The sequence below is a fragment of the Bubalus kerabau genome, chromosome 3, assembly GCF_029407905.1.
Source record: "Bubalus kerabau isolate K-KA32 ecotype Philippines breed swamp buffalo chromosome 3, PCC_UOA_SB_1v2, whole genome shotgun sequence".
NCBI lineage: Eukaryota > Metazoa > Chordata > Mammalia > Artiodactyla > Bovidae > Bubalus > Bubalus kerabau.
The window spans coordinates 61,400,724-61,412,737 of record NC_073626.1 but is presented as its reverse complement, the minus strand read 5'-3'; positions in this window follow the sequence as shown (position 1 = coordinate 61,412,737).

Sequence of the window (12,014 nt, the reverse complement as noted above, 5' to 3'; positions counted from 1 at the left end):
TGGATCATTTGCAGGCTCGGGAGTAAACAGTATGATGCAATTTTGTAAAAAACTGTTTCTCCAGTAAATCTTCTTTAATTCCCCCCTAGATCTCTGGTAAAGGCTTCCAGTTTTCATCTTTTCTACATAAAAGGAGTTAAACAGGAAAATGCCTGAAGATAAGCTGGCCACTTCTTTCATGACTTCCTGACATCCGCGGTGATTAGGAAAATATGTATCTCTTTCTTAGCATCACTAGATTTTGAAAATATCTTAACCATACATTACATGAATTTTTAACTTATTTTTAAAAAGATTACTTATGTAAACTGTGTTTGATTTAAAACAACTCAGTCTGATCTACAGTGAATTAATGAATGAAGATTTAAAACTTCATACTGTGATGTGACATGGTTATAGCTCTAGAGTCTTTGACTTTGGGAATAACATTCTTGAACATTAGCTATTCTTGTCATAAAAGGAAGAAAGTCCTCCAAATAAACCAAAGCTTAAGAAAGTCATAGAAAGCTGTATTTCATCTTTTATTTACATTCTAGTTATAAATAAATATTGAATCAATGGCTTCTAGGTTCATGAGGCATCTGGCTGGCCAGAGTCCATTTAAAAAGGAAAGTAGAACCCACAAAACTGTCCCAGCCTTTGTATCTGTTTATCGTCTCAAAGTGAGCTTCATTGGTGTCTCAGATGGTAAAGAATCTGCCTGCAATGATGGAGACCCAAGTTCAATCCCTGGGTCAGAAGGATCCCACCATCTCAAAATCTGTGTGTACAGTTCTATTGCTGTTGTTGTTAAGTTGCTAACTCATGTCCGACTCTCCTGAAATCCCACGGACTGTAGCCTACCAGGCTCTTCTCTCCGTGGGATTTCCCAACTGAGAATGCTGGAGTGGGTAGTCAATTCCTTCTCCAGGGGATTTTTCTAACCCAGGGATCAAACTCATGTCCCTTGCAATGGCAGGCAAGTTCTTTACCAGTGAGTAACCAGAGAAGAGTTCTGTACCTTCATAATAAATCTGAATGCAAGGCAAAAGCATGGTTCTAGCATTCTCTCATTTCTCAACTTTTCATACTCCTAGGGACACAGACTCAGAGCATATTTACAGGGTAGAAATGGGGTCTATCCTTCTCTTCAAAAGTATTACTGTCTTGCTGCATTTTCAGGATAACTTCAAGATAAATGATCATGTCTCAAAGGAATTCAGAGGCCCCTAACTTTTCCAAGTAAACATTAAACCTTAAAAATGCCAACAAAAAATGCTGACATGTATAAAATAAATCTATAATAAAATAGCAAAGCACAAATATTCTTAAATATGTTTACATGAGAATTTGTCTTGCTTATATGTGCTTTGGTTTTATAACAAAACTTCATTTGTGAGAAGGTAAATGTTAGAATATTCTCGCGAAACTGATTCAAATAAAACTTGCCTTTGACATATGTTGTGTTATACACCTTTGTGTCACTTTTTGGGTAAAGTTTTTCTTATTACTGTACCTATAAAGAAAAGAAAAACAGAGAACATACAAATCCCCAGCATGCCTGTTAGGTCTTCCAAAGGCACCAGTTGAATTTCTCATCACTCTGCCTCCCTTCCTTAAGGCTTAATCATAGAGCTGAAACTAGAGAAAACAGCTGTCCTTGAAAACCACAAGGGGCTCAAGTATTTATTTTTGCTATGCAAATTGAGCGAATTTGTACAAACCTTTCAAAGTTATCTTGCCAAATAAACCCTAAAAAGCAGTACCTCTTTCTTAGCAAGTAGTTCAGTTTTTTAAAAGAAGTAATTAGAAATGTCTATATGATCAAATAAAATTAATTAGAAAGTTTGTAGACATAAAGTCAATGAGACCATGGAAAGCACATGAGTCATATGACCTAGTTGAGTTTATTTAGAACACACACACTTACAAAAATTTGGGTTTGCATCAAAACCAGATTGTTTCCCGTACTGTTCCCCAACTAAAAATTAGAAGGTCAAAGGAAAATTGAACAAAAATGTCCCAAAAAGCAATTCATGAAAATTGTCTAACAACTAACAAAACAAAATAAATGGAAGAGTAAGAGGAAGAACATGTTTTATCATTTTGAATTTTATACTTTAAAGCCTGTTCAACAGCTGAACAGCCTTTAACATATAAAAATATATAATTTTTATATCATATATTATGTGTTATTAACTTTCATGTAATACCACTTATCTTTTCCTTTAACAATTATCAGGAAAATTGCTCTAGCAAATTCATTTTTGGATGTAAAATGAAACAGTGTAACTGGGACTTAAAGAGCACAGAGAGCTATTTTGGAATGTGCTTGCTCTCAAGAAAGGCCAAGTGAGATTAAAATAAATGCATTAATTGATTATTGTTCTTTATGAGAATGAACAATTTCAGGCAGAGAGAAACTTCAGCTCTGTTTCAAAAGGTCAGCAGTGATGGTATTTAAGAGGAAAACTGAAGTCACATTTAAAAAACTTGAGACAGATGCTTTATATTAAAAGCCTTCTCTGATGAGGTCCTTTTATGGTGACTGGAGTCTGTTCTCCTTGGTGGGTATAGACTGAAAGAAAAAACAAGTTATTGCCCTCCACTGATCCTTTTATGTGCCTTAACTGCACATATTTTTAAGGAACAATTGGAATTTCTGCACTCTGGCTGCATCTGCACTCTGACTGCTCCCAGTATAAGTCTCTCTCTCTCTCCCTACCACCATCCCTTTCTCCCTCTCTCTCCTCTCTCTCTCTCTCTCTATATATATATATATGATTCTAGAAATGTGACTCTGAAATTGGTCTAAGTCAATTATTAAAGTAGCTTGGGGTATTCAATGGAAAATTTGGAAAAATTTTAGAGACATATTTCTTTTTCTTTCATTTCCTAAAGGCTAAAACATCAAAAGAAAACTGTCTGAATAATGAATATATATTGGCAAGACTAATGTATATTTATGACTGCCAAAATTTCAAGATTACTGATACAGATTGTGGTATGTCTATGTGGCCAGAAAGATCACTGTGAGATGAACAATCTTTTCCATCCAGCACTCATCACAGAATATTTCTTGGTATATGTGAAACCACAAATACATCAGTGGGAACTTACTCGTATGGAAATACTGTAGTCAAACCACTAATCATGGCAGCCAGATTTCCCAGAATAAAGCAGTTACTCTAGAAATTATGCCAACTGCTTGGGTTAAAATATGGTTTCAAAAATTGCAGATCAGCATAATATGGAAAAGTTATTAGCAAACTAAAAAATGTGGATCTAAAGTGGACAGTGTTGAACAGCAATTCCAGCTGTAGAGTCTCAAAAGAGAGTTGCAAAGACCATCAGTTATACATTTCAGTCAAACTTATTGCATCTATTTCTATCCTGCCTAAATGAATTGTAATTACAAATTATGAAATACTTTTGTATAGATATAGGGTTCCATATAGAAGCATTTTTTCTAATTAAAAAAAATACTTAATCAGATGTTCTCATAAAGTTATTCTTGGCTTTGTTATTTGACACTTCATATTGATTGTAAAGTGATATGAATTAGAGCCAAGGTAATTTTGGAGATAGAAATATGTGATTTCTATTTATTTGTAGCAATAAATAAATAGATTTAACTTGAGAGGCAGAGAAGCCCACTATGTTTAAGCTTTTGTAAAAACTTCAAATTTTGGAAAACAAACAAACAAACATACAATGAATGTGTATATATTCATTAAACATGTTTGGTTTTGTATCAAGATTTTGTGAAAATAAATTCACTAATAAGTTTCTACTTCTTAATTTTAATGTGTTTTTAATGCTATATAATGTTCATTCATTCTACACAATATTTTTAAGTTAGCCTGCACCCATATAAGTGATGCTTTTTCTGATTCCCTATTAATTTAGCACTACATTTTGACAGAAAACTTTATTCAATATCTTCCACTGAACTATTTCAGTAGAGCAGAAATCATCAATTAGTGCTGTGATGAAAGAATCATTTACTATCAACCGTTCTAGCTTAGATTTCTCCCAGAGTGTATTAAATTTTTTGGATAATTTGACAGAAATTTCTGATTACTATGCCATAATCCTTTATTTCTATATATGTGATAGTTCAACATGGACTAGTGGGTTTCCATATGAATAGTCTAAAAACCGCAAGTTGTAGATACCTTGTTAAAATGAAGAATTCAAATTTCAAATCATGTGATTAAAAATGGATTAAAGACTTAAGTGTAAGACTTGAAACTAAAATTTTTACAAGAAAACTTTGGGAGTAAGGTGTTTGGCACTGGTTTTACTATGTTTTTTTTTTGGGAGGAGGGGAAACTGTCTCCTTCAACAAAGGAAATAAAAGCAAAAATAAACAAATGGAACTAGATCAAACTGCAAAGCTTTTGCACAGCAGAGGAAATGCATCAACAAAATGAGAAGGCCACCTACTGAATGTGAAAAGATTTGCAAACATTATATCTGATAAGGGTTTAATATCCAAAGAACTCATTTAACTCAACATCAAGTAAACAAACAACGTGATTAGAAAATGGTCCGAGTATCTGAATAAACCTTTTCCCAAAGGCACAAGTGGGGTACAGGCACATGAAAAGATACTCAGTATCACTAATCAGAGAAATGCAAATCAAAACCACAATACGATATCACCTCACACCTGGCAGAATGGGTATTATCAAAAAACAAATAACAAGTGTTGACAAGGACATGGAGAAAAGGGGAGCTTGGTACACTGTCAGTGGGAATGTAAATTTTGGGCACCTACTATGGAAAATAGTATGGAGTTTTCTTAAAAAGTTAAAAATAGAACTACCATATCACCCAGCAATTCCACTTCTAGGTATTTATCTAAAAAGATCAAAAGCACTAATTTGAAAGATAAATGCATTCCTGTTTATTGCAGCAGTATTTACAGTAGCCAAGATATGGAAGCACCCTCAATTCCCATCAATAGATGAATGGATAAAAGAAATGTGGTATAAATACACACACACACAGTGGACTATTAGCCATAAAAAGAATGAAGTCTTACCATTTCTGACAGCATGGACGATCCTGGAATATTATGCTTAGTGAAATAAGTTTGATAGAAAAAGACAAGAACTGTAAGATCTCACATTTTTGTGGAATCTGACAAAGAAAACGAATGAACAAACAAAACAGAAACAGAGTTATGGATACAGAAAAGAAACACGGTTGCCAGAAGGGAGGGGATGGGGAAAGGAAAGAAACAAGTGGGGGAGATTAAGAGGTACAAACTTCCAGCTGCAAAATAAATGAGTCACAGCTTGGAAATGTTCAGTGTGGGAAATATATTCAATAGCTATGTAATAATATCTTAGTAAGGTAACAAGACTTGTGGTGATTACTTTGAAATGTGCAAAAATATGGAATTGCTATGCTTTGTAACAAGAACTAACACAGGGTTGGTCAATTATACCTCAAAAACAAATAGGAAAATAGATCAAAGTTGTGTTTAACAGTGGTGAGGAAAGTGAAGGGGGAACTGGCTGAAGGTAATCAAAAGGTACAGACTTGCAATTTAATTTATCCCCAGATAAGTACTGAGGATGTAATATAAAATATGATAAATATAATCAACAATGCTGTATGTTAAATAGGAAAGTTGTTCAGTTCTAATTGTTAGTTGTAACTTTGATTCTAGCTTCATTTTATGGTGGAAATTAAATTCGTGCATAGAGATGACTTATTCAGGATGTGTTGTCTTCCCAAATTACTAATGCTAAAGTATTCTGAAGTGGACTTGATGATTCTCAGAAAAAGTATAGAGTGTGAGAGCTTTGTCTATCCTTAATGATACCTGCCTTTTCTAAACTAGAACTTCTACATTAAATAATGTACATTATTTCTACATTAAATAATCTTATGGCTTCCATAAGATGTTACAGAAAAACCCAAGTGAAATTTTTGGTGACCTCAATATTTGGCTAAAATCCAAAATACTGACAGTGCTGACTGCAGACAAGGATGTTGCGCAATTGAAACTCCGATTCATTGCTGCTGAAAATGGAAAATGGTACAGCAACTTGGAAGACAGTTTGGCAGCTTTATACAAAATTAAATATGGCCCTAGTATTCGATTCAATAAACATTTGCATGGTTATTTATCCAAGTCATTTGGAAATTTATGTTTCACAAAAACCTGCATGTAAATGCTTATAGCAGCCTTTTTCATAATTGTCAAAAACTGGAAGCAACCAAGATGTCCTTTAATAGGTGAATGTATAAATCAACTGTGGTTTACTTGTGCAAGGTATATTCATGTAATACTATTAAAGGGAAAAAAGATATGAGCTATCAAACCATGAAAAGACATTGGTGAATCTTAACTACATGTTTCTAATGGAAAGAAGTCACTCTGAAAATGCTATTACTGTATGATTCAAAGAATATTTTATTATGGAAAAGGCAAAACTGAAGCCATGGTAAAAATATGTGTTTGCCAAGGGTTTGGGGAATGGGAGAAGATTTAATAGATGAAACATAAAAAAACAATTTAAGGCAGTGAAAATATTTTGTCTTACACTATAATGGTGGATTGGAGAAGGAAATGGCAACCCACTCCAGTGTTCTTGCCTGGAGAATCCCAGGGACAGAGAAGCCTGGGACTGCCATCTATGGGGTCACACAGAGTCGGACACGACTGAAGCGACTTAGCAGCAGCAGCAGCAGCATAATGGTGGATACATGACGCTGTGCAGCAAAAGACTGAACCTTAACGCATGAAAAATTTTAAAAATCACTTAGGATATTGGGAGATCCCAGGACGAATGGCAGAATGTACCAAAACAATCTAACTGTATTATGAGCGTGGAAAACAAGTTCACTGAAAGCGGGGGGAGTAAATGTCCTGGCCTATATAAACTTGGAAAGAAGTGGCGTCTACAAGACTAGAGGCAAAGGGAACTACACATAAGCAACGTGCTGTAGATATTAGAGCTATTTCACACGGGGGTAGGGATTAATCATTCTGACACCACTACACGTGTATATTGTGATTAAACAATTAAGTGAACCTATGGCCAATGATAATAGCCAGATTTCTCACTCCTGGAACAGAAGATTACAGATAAGCAAAGGAAGAAGACTACAATGATCTTGTGGAAATCGATGGACTTTGGATACACCAGCAATAGCCCCTTTTTTAGATTAAAATAGTTACATATGAAATATTTATAGATATGTGAGTATGTACCAGTTATTATTCACACATATTGTTCCCTGCTTTGTCAGCTTAGAGGATCCAGAAGCAGTGCATTTTAGTAACAATGAGCATGTTACCTAGATCTTGATTTCTAGTAAAAGGGACTAGGGTACTTCTTGGGAAAAAAGCAGCTAATTCTATAATCTTGGGAAAAGTATGATCCTGAAGTTTTCTGTAGTGTCTGAAAGTAAGGGGCTGGTAATAAGAAAAGAAAACCACAATGATGGAGTATATCAGAGGGACACATGAGTCAACTGAAAGAGCTTCCTATGACCAAAAATGGATAAAAATGAGCAAGAAAATAGAATTTGATTATGATTCAGTGCTAAAAATAAATGTTCATGAGTTTATATTGATATAAACAAGTGATTGAATAAATCAACAAATTGTGGAGAAAATATAAACATCAAAAATATAAATATAAATTTTATATTTATAAAATATAAACAGAAAGATTCCAAATAATTTGTGCAGATGCTTTGCCCTCAAGGGAGTGAAGCATAACTCTCCACTCCTTAAGTGTGGGCTGTTCAGAGAGAAGCACAGCATAGTAAAGAAAGGTGAATAAGAGCATAGTATCAAAAGTCAGGAAAAGTGAACTGCGTGGTGGAGAAGCCTGATCAACACTATCTCTGACAGGTGAGCAGGGTTCACATCAGAAGTAATCAATCACATTGATAGTATCTACCCTTGAAATGATGTAGTGAAGATGACACTTTATCTCTGAGGACTTCCTTTCATAAAACCACAACTCCATCTAATCATGAGGAAAAAGCACCAGACATCAGAACAGAGGGTTATTCTACAAAATAGCTACCCAGTACTAGTAAAGCTATCAAGTTCATCAAAAACGAGGGCAGCATGAGAAATTGTCACAGCAAAGAGGAGCCTAAGGAGACTTAACTACTCTTTATAATGTGGTATCCTGGATGAAATCCAGGAAAAGAGAAGGGACATTAGGTAAAAACTAAGGAAATCTGAATAATTTGTGAACCTCAGTGAATAATAATACATCATTCTTAGCCATTTATTGTAACAAATGCACTACACAAAACAAGTTAATAATAAGGGTATATGTGTGCAGTACATATGAATACCTTGTACTATCTTTGTGATTCTTCTGTAAATCTAAGAATATTCTAAATTTTAAAACTTTATTTAATGAATTTTAACAGCTTCTTGGGATATGTGGCAACCTATGTGGGCTGTGTAAATCTAAGAATATTCTAAATTTTAAAACTCTATTTTAATGAATTTTAACAGCTTCTTGGGATATGTGTTTGCTGGATATAGATTTTATGAATATAACACTAAATATATTAAAAAGCAAACTATAGATAAAAGAAGAAAAATTAAGTGCCATTTTTTTTCCTTAGACCTAAGCAGCAGAGGAAATGACCTATCTAAAGAGTACTAGAGAATGTGCATTAGAAATATAGAAGTGGTGATAAACCAGAATTGAGTAAGTAAGATGTAATTTTACATGAATTCAATACAAATATTAGATTTAAGTTGTAGAAATTACAAAAATGTTTTCAGCATTATTTCCAAAGACACTATTTCAAGAGTTACTACTGTCACTTAATATACTTAAGGTTCAGTTCAGTCGCTCAGTCGTGTCCGACTATTTGCAACCCCATGAACTGCAACACTCCAGGCCTCCCTGTCCATCACCAACTCCCAGAGTTCACTCAAACTCATGTCCATCAAGTCAGTGATGCCATCCAGCCATCTCATCCTCTGTCATCCCCTTCTCCTGCCCCCAATCTCTCCCAGCATCAGAGTCTTTTCCAATGGTCAACTCTTTGCATGAGGTGGCCAAAGCATTGGAATTTCAGCTTTAGCATCATTCCTTCCAAAGAACACCCAGGACTGATCTCCTTCAGAATGGACTGGTTGGATCTCCTTGCAGTCCAAGGGACCCTCAGGAGTCTTCTCCAACACCACAGTTCAAAAGCATCAATTCTTCGGTGCTCAGCCTTCTTCACAGTCCAACTCTCACAGCCATACATGACCACGGGAAAAACCATAGCCTTGACTAGACGGACCTTTGTTGGCAAAGTATTGTCTCTGCTTTTGAATATGTTATCTAGGTTGGTCATAACTTTCCTTCCAAGGAGTAAGCGTCTTTTAATTTCATGGCTGCAGTCACCATCTGCAGTGATTTTGGAGCCCAGAAAAATAAGGTCTGACACTGTTTCTACGGTTTCCCCATCTATTTCCCATGAAGTGATGGGACCGGATGCCATGATCTTAGTTTTCTGAATGTTGAGTTTTAAGCCAACTTTTTAACTGTCCTCTTTCACTTTCATCAAGAGGCTTTTGAGTTCCTCTTCACTTTCTGCCATAAGGGTGGTGTCATCTGCATATCTGAGGTTATTGATATTTCTCCCGACAATCTTGATTCCACCTTGTGCTTCTTCCAGCCCAGTGTTTCTCATGATGCACTCTGCATATAAGTTAAATTTAGGCAGAAGGAAAGGCATATCCATATATTAATATATATGCTGTTATCTGGTCATAGATTAAAAATACAAAAATGAAATCATGAAAGCAATTGAACATAATCTCACAGTAGATGGCACATAAATACTTTGAGTAACTTTTTGATGGAGATAAATATGAATGTGTAATCAGAACACATTTTATTTGCAACAATCATGGGAAAGATGTTGAATTCAAGTCACAGTGACTTCTACTTGCTGACTCTATTGAGTCAGTCAGGCCAGACCACGATACTGTGTCAACAAGTGACCCCCCCAAGTATCAGAAGAAAGTAACAGTTTATTTTCACTCACACTACATGTCCATAGCAAAATGCTGCTTCTGTTTATCTCAAGGCAGATATAGTCTAGGCTAAAGGAGCTGTCTCTAACTAGGGCATTTCTGATGATGAAGAAAAAAGTCATGATGACCCATTCGCTAACTCTTCACACTTCTGCTTGGTAGCAGCCCACAACACTTTTGCTCAGAAGTGAGCACATATTATTTCACTGGCCAAAGCAAGTACATACCTACTCCTGAGTTCATCAGGAAAGGGCTACAGAAGGGAAACTACTAAGGGAGGAAACCAAATTTTGCATTAATATAGTCCATGATACCTATTAAATGCCTCCAATATTTATTAACTTGTGACCTTTGAAAAAATACTCAGTATCTTTAAGTGTCAGTCTCCTTACCTATAAAATATGAATAGTTTTTAGTCACAAAGTTAAGGATAAAATGAAATTGAATACATAAAATGTCTAAATTAGTTAGTAACTAAATAAATGATAGCTATTATTATAAAAATGAATGCAGAGGTACTGTTACAGCCATGAGATTCTTATGCTTCAAGCAAGTCTTAGGTAATAAAAATAAAGCAGTAAGGAAAGTAATATAAAAGGGCTTAACCTTGTATTTCTTTTAATGTTTTACATATCATCAAATGACTTAATAACGAATATTGTTTTAATATACTTTTTCAGAATAACTTCAATTTGTCTACTCCATAAACTGTTATGCAATTTTGAGCTGCCTATTTGCTCCATATGATATCTTTAATGAAAGTGGGGTTCAATCTTTCCAGGATTGGATGTCCAGAACTAAATAAATCATAACAAGACCTACATAATTGAAAACAGGAATTTTGGTCTTTTGAAGGGCTTACCCCCCCAATTGCAGGCATTGGCATGGCTTTTGAAATGGGTCTGTGTCTGCCAGAAACCTTTGTGCTGAGCATGGCTACAGAACCCAGAGTCCCACAAAGTCTAACCCAGCTTGCCTTAGTGGGAAGCCAAAAATACGATGTGCTTTTTCTATGGTTTGAAATTTATCCCAAAGAAGAATTCAGACCAAAACCAAACTTGGCTAAAATTCTTTAAAAATGTGAGTACTCAGGCAACTAAAATATGCTGAATTATAAATGGCTGCTGATAAAACATCAGTCCAGCTTTGCTTCATTGAACATGGCAGACATGGAGTAGAATGTGATTATAGTTTGCTTAAATGCACTGCCCTTGTCTTTCCTCCTCTTGAAAATCTGAATATTTGGTTTCCATGAGTCTACACTCTTCTAATACTCCCTTTTTTGCAAGTACAGATTCTTTCTCTCTCACTTAAATCTCCTCTCATATTCTTATAGTTTTATCCATTTCTACTTGGATATTGTTAAATCCTTTAATTTAATGTTATTTTATGTGATATCATCTGCTTTTCATCTTTAGCTTTTAAGAATTTATTAATAGCTAATATAAAATATACTTTTTTATGACCTTCAATATCTCCTATAGTGCTTTTATAAACAGTCAGCTGCCTATTCATCATTTTTCTTGGTTTTGTTGCTATTCTTTACACAAAATGATATTTTTCCTCAAAGATAATTATGGTCTGAGGGTTGACTCAGAGAAATAGTTGATCAATTTTAACTGAGGAAGCAAAAAATTTTTGAAATATTTTCGAGTCAGTCAATGCTAATAAATGAACATTGCTAATAAAGGCACAATTTAAACATGTATTTGTCCTCCATAATTCCCTAAAAATGAGTATTTAAGGTATTCCCAGCCTTGAAACCACCAATTGTTCTCCTTGCATAAAGGCAGAAGGGAGTACAGATACTTTCAGCAAAAATGTGGGAGGTTGGGTAAAAAAGGAAACTTGAGAATTATTAAAGGATGGATTACCCAGAATGGAAGATCTGGAGTAAACAGTCCCAAACCAGGCTTTAAACCACAGAAATAAAAGAGGATGAATACAAGAGTGAAGTGAAGTCACTGAGTCGTGTCCAACTCTTTGTGACCCCACGGACTGTAGC